General features: G+C 39.7%; 1 pseudogene; it reads left to right on the top strand.

The window, feature by feature from the left end:
• Positions 1-3: 3 nt before the first annotated feature.
• On the top strand, positions 4-2,135 carry LOC115006050 (zinc-binding protein A33-like; annotated as a pseudogene).
• Positions 2,136-6,227: the final 4,092 nt, after the last annotated feature.

The raw sequence follows: 6,227 nt of genomic DNA on the forward strand, positions 1-6,227 counted from the left end.
GTGGAGGTGTTGTGTAGTAAACATCAAGAAGAGCCTCGATTGTTCTGTAAGGATGAAGATAGAGCTGTGTGTCCTGTCTGTGAGTTTTCTCTCCACCAGAGTCACACGGTGGTTCCTGTAGAACAAGCAGTCAGTGAGCTGAAGGACCAGCTGACATGTGACTTAGAGTCTCTGCAGGACAAGAGGGAACAAACACAAACAAGTGGAGGAAATCATACAACGAAGTGATTCAAGAGTCCAAGAAGCAGCTGTTGTCCACAGAGAGGAAGATCAGAGCAGAGTTCAACAAGCTCCACCAGTTCCTGAAAGAGGAAGAGGAGTCCAGACTGGCAGCTCTGAGGGAGGAAGAGGAGCAGAAGGGGAAGACTATCATCAGAGAGATGAAGATGATTCAGGAGCAGATCTCCTCTCTGTCACACAGTATCTCTGCTGTTGAAGAAGACCTGCAGAAACACAAGGTGCCATTCCTCAGCAGTCTCAGACCAGAGCCAGAGTCCAGTGCTCACTGTCAGATCCACAGCTGCTCTCAGGAGCGCTGATAGATGTGGCCAAACACCTGGGCAACCTGTCCTTCAGAGTCTGGGAGAAGATGAAGGAGAAGGTCCACTTCAGTCCTGTCCTTCTGGACCCAAACACTGCAGCCCACTGGCTCTATCTGTCTGATGATCTGACCAGTGTGAGATGTGGAGACACAAACCAGCAGCTTCCTGATAATCCAGAGAGATTCACTAAGTATACTGATGTTCTGGGCTCTGAGGGCTTCAGCTCAGGGAAACACAGCTGGGAGGTGGAGGTGGGAGATCATCCTTTCTGGTTAGTAGGTTTGGTTAAAGAGTCAGTTGACAGGAAGGGAAAGAGACTAGCTTCACCAAAATATGGAATCTGGTGTTTAGTACATCGCAGTGGGAAATACACTAATAGTGATTGGTGAGACTGTCAGAGTGAAGAAGAATCTCCAGAGGATCAGAGTCCAGCTGGACTATGACAGGGGGGAGGTTTCCTTCTCCGACCCTGAAGACATGACTCACATCTGCACTCTACAGAGACACTTTCACTGAGAAACTCTTCCCATGGTTCAGTATTGGAAAAGCTGGTGAAGCTAAAACTGCTGATATCAAAATGTGTCCCACTGAGATTTCTCTGTGACGTTCAGGGAGGGTGGTGACGTCTCAGTGATTTATTAGGATTGTTATGCTGGAGGTGGTTTTTTGTCAGTTACAGATAATTCCAGTTAAATGTTTATAGATGAGAATGGTGTAATTGTAAAGTACATGAAGAAAATGTAGAGATGCAGGTTAAAGAAAGAATGAGATGTGATCTCTTTCAGCAGGTCACATGATGGATCACGTTCCTTGATTGTTGTATAATATACAATATATTTCCACAGCACAGAATGAGAAACTAAAGCATAAATGTCGGCAGAATTATGTGTTGGTGGTGTAAATGTGCTGCAAGAACTGGGACGAGTAGATTCCATGTGTTCATCTTATTGTACTTATATCTACAAATGTTATTTTCCCAGACATGAGAAACAACCTTTTGTATCTTAATACAGTCATATTGTTTCTCCAGTGTTTTGATAAAACGTCAGGTCTTACTGTGCACAATGTAAGAACAGTGAATGTTAGTGTAATAATTCACCTGTGATTTGTTGAGCGTGTGTGACTGTCGACATATTCTATATATTATTTCAGTTTATCCATAACAATAAATAAATCTTCTTTATTTGTGCTTCTTTGACTGTAGAAGATTCTACAGGAATAACCTGATGAAGTTTATATTGTTCTTCAATGTTTAATCCATATTAGAGGAGCCCAGAATGGCAAGAAAATCAAACATCAAATATTGACTTTAAGATTGTGTGCATTTGGGCTGCGACTAAATATTATTTCTGTTATCAAATAATGTGTTGATTGTTTTAATCAAAATATCTTTCAAATGTGAAAAATGCCAAATAAAAACATCAAAATGTCAAATTTGAGCAAATGTTTGGATTTGTTACCTGATGAATGATTTAAAGGATTGATGTTTTAAATCGGCAGCGATATGTATTAGTAAGTACAGCTGGCAGTTCATTAAACAATGTAACAAGAAGTGTCATTTCTAATAATATGTATTAAAATGTTGAGTGCAAAGCCCTGACCTCGTCTTTAAATTGTGGATGTTGAATGTTAAAGGTCGCAGTGGTCACCTTCACCTTGATCACTCACATTAATCTGTATCTTTATGATCGCACAGCAGCATTCATTTCATCATTCTTCAACATGTGCTGTTTGTTTCTGTGTGTTGATGTTAACTGTCCATTAGATGTGAAACTTCCCATCAGCACATGAGTGTGTGTTGGATGAACTGCAGGATTTACACTGTGGATTCACGTTACGTTGGATTCAAAGACTCGGATGTTTCCTACCTGGTCGCGTCAACACATTAATGAGTTCATTTCTGTCAATACAAATCAAAGCTGAGCTGCAATTTGATGTGTTTGCACACAGGAAGAGATTCACTTTTCTATTGAAATGATCCTTTTATTGATAACAGCTTAACACATGTTCCTGAAGTTATAGAAACACGTGTAGCACGTAAGAGAACAGAGCAATAATCCAAAGAGTCAGAACTAGAGGATTAATATTAGTCTACAGAAGAAAAGCCAAAGTGACAAAAAGAGACAAAGTAGAAAGAGCCAACTGCAGAGAAATGATTGCATCAGGTTGGAAACAGAGGGAATGGGAGAACGAGTGAAAGACACCCTACGAAGAGAAGCCAACTCAGTGTTGTCAGTGCAACTTAGTCACTGGCTGGAGAAAGAAGATGGCCGAGGTTCAGAGTGAACACAGTGGCTCCAGCTGATCTCAGTAATGCCTCATCTGACTAAACAGCTGACAGGAAGGCAGCAGAGAAGGACACTTATTGTAGTTTATATGTAGGGCTGCACAATTAATCATTTCCTATCATGACGTCAGCTTTGATCATTCATACAGAATCATGATTCATCATGTGTTGGTACATTTCATCTAGTTATGAATGCACATGTTTCTGATATAAGGGAGAATAAAGGAGGACGATTTTGTTCCCCAAAATGACTGAGTAAAACAATGATGTATCAGCATCAGGATGTCAGACTGTAATCAGGGTGGTCGTTATGGTCATAATCGTGCAGCCCTTCTAAATAATTATAATGGAAGCTCTTTCTTATTCTACAGTGATAAACTGCTGCTGTCTCTGACCAGATTGTCTGTTATATTTGTCACAAAGTCATTTTATCGTGCAGTTACATTAGAAGCATCAATGTGCCTGTCTATCTGTGTGTGTTTGAGGCTTACGTTGTGTGACTGCGCCCCCTGCTGGAGCTCATTCGCTCTCTGAACTGCCTCTAAATCTGTCCGTTGGACTCAAGTGCTGATCCTCAAAGTGACATGCAGCTAAGTGTCACTTAGTCACTCTTGGTGCCGATGGTTAACAAGCGCTCCTCGTTTTCTCTCAGCTAAGTACAAAAGGCAGCCATTCTGCACTGACAACACAGAGCCCCATAGAAAAGCATGCAAGATATTCTTTATCACATCATCATCGTCACCGTCAACATCCTCATAGTGCCACAGTCATTAATATCATCATCTTCATTGAATCATCTTGAGATAAAAATAGTTATATGCACTTAAAAAGCTGAGAAAATAGACAGAGAAAGGTCGAGTATACCAGCATTCAGTAGAAAATGAGAAACCAAATAAAAAGCAAAACACCAAAAAAACAAGTGTCTCGTTGACGGTCATGCAAAGAAAATGCCAGCTACAATGCTAGTTAGTTGCAGTTGTGTATTACTGTGTAATCCCTCATTTTAAATATGTGAATCCTATTATATTGATTTTCAATTCTAGTAAACACACTATGAAGAACAGAAGAACAACACATTTGTACTGTACATGCTGCTATGTTTTTTGGACATGTCTGGTTCGCACGATCTCGCATTAAACATCTTCAGGTTACCTTTGACCTTTTAGTATTAGAACAGGGTCAACGAGGCATTAACACTGGATGAGACACGATTATACAACGTCTCAGCGCTTCACCTTGATAAAAAACAACCTTCATCACCTTATATAAAGGCGATGAAGCCTTTGGAGGGACAGTTCCCTCAAAATACAATCCTGTATTATTTGAGATTTAAAGAGATAGATGTCCCACTCTGGCAAATTAGTAATGACCTAAGTGGAAGACAACGATGGACACCATAAAACTGCAAAAAATAATGTTGAAAACAACTTCAACAAAGTTCAACAGAAGAAAAATAGCAGGAAAAGAAAAAGTAATGAACACCACGTTGGTCGTTACAGAAAAAACACATGCAGGATGCAAATTGGGTGTACTATCCCTTTAAAAACAGTCCTGTTTTACATGGAGCAGTGTCCCTTTAAACAAGGGATAGGCAATAGGCAAAAGAAAAGAAAAGCACAATAAAAATATCCACTAAAATAAATAAATATTCAAAATAAATAGAAACCTGAGGACTATTCACCAAACCGACTGCCCGGTCTCTTTAATATCTTGGTCTGACCAATAGGGGCGAGACAAATGTGAAGGCAGCCAATGGTGGACAAGCAAAGTACAGACGAGCTGATCGAAGTCAAATCCCAACAAAAACAGTTTTCAGTGCTGCAAAGTCCATCGGATTAATCCTGCCACCCCTGGCACAAACAAGCACTTAATGTCATATAAAGATGATAATACATGAAAAAAAGAACATAAAATACATTTTCTTTAAGTCCTGGGCTGAAGGCAAGGGGACTGATATGTCCTCCGAAATAAAGCCTTCTCTTTCCATCTCTCACACAACACACACTTCTAATATTTCCTCTAAATAATACACACTGAGATGTGTACTTTACATGCTTGCAGACACACACACACACACACACACACACATCTTGCACCCTGTGGCAAAGGACTGCCCTGAAATGAGGAACCAGAAGAGAGAAGTTTATGAATGGTATGGGAGAAAACTCCTCACACTTGTAGAGGCTTCACGCTTACACAGCGTTGATTCTTAATGACTGATACGAGTATGTAAGTGTGGCTTTGTGGAAACATCATACCGTCTTTAGAGCACCGACCTCTCGTTTGCCTTTTTGTTTGGACCCGCTGTTGTATTTCCACAAAGCACCAATATTTTAGTGAGTTAAAAATATCACAACTTTTAAGAAAATCGCTTTTGAGCTTCAAGCGGGTAGTCAAGCTGTCACCTAGCAACAGCAGGAGCTGCCAACAGCGCATCCATCTCCGAGCACTTTGTTTTTAATACAAGCCGAAAGATTTGTCTGAATTATTGTGAGAAAAGGCCGCATGTGACGAGTAAATAGTGCTCAGTACAGTATGAGATATTTTACTTGAGACAATAACATTTATTTTTGTAGTCTCATCTGTTAATGAGTTGTACTGAGTCTTGGTAGGAGACACAATACATAAACAAAACATTGATGTATTTAGTCATTTAAACTTTTTATAATTCATTATCAGTTGATTGATGGATAATTCCTTATACTACAGCGGTGATTTGTGTATTTTAACAATGCCACGTCCTTTTTTTGAAGAGCAAAACTATATTATTTAAATGTTTTAGTGTCCAGTTAAACGTTTTGATGTTTCTCTGGTCAAAGATCAGCCTAGTCCAGGACTTATAATGCAGGTCTGTAACCAGGCAGTCTTTCGTGCCCCTCCACTTCATTTAAGACAATGATGCGACCTCTTTCTTTTGTTTAGCCCTGCATGTTTAATAATTGTTCTTAACGTATGCTTCTATGTACACGTCTGTGCTCAATCAAAGCAGAATCTAATACTAATATTGGTGATGATAGTTCCTGTTTGAACCGGATGCTTTTCTTGTTACAACATCAGAATAATTATTATTTTCAGATCATTTGAAAAGGGGTCGTTGTTATAAAGTTGTTACCAAATAAGTCTGTATGTCATCTCCAACATTAAGTATCTTGTTGTATCAAGGAAATGGTCTCATTGTAATGAGAAACAGATTTGTTTTCCTCATGGTGGCAGCAATACTAAAACAAGGAAGGGAACATATTTGCCAAGAGAAACAAATCTAGTTTTTTTTAGACCTCACCATTCAGCGTGCGAGAGCTCAGGGCTTTTTACCTTTACAGCGTTACACATGGAGATGGAAAAGGGAATTCACGGTAAAACTCCTATTGCGTGCCGTTTCTTCTCCGGCCGTTCACATT

The sequence above is a fragment of the Cottoperca gobio genome, unplaced genomic scaffold, assembly GCF_900634415.1.
Source record: "Cottoperca gobio unplaced genomic scaffold, fCotGob3.1 fCotGob3_44arrow_ctg1, whole genome shotgun sequence".
NCBI lineage: Eukaryota > Metazoa > Chordata > Actinopteri > Perciformes > Bovichtidae > Cottoperca > Cottoperca gobio.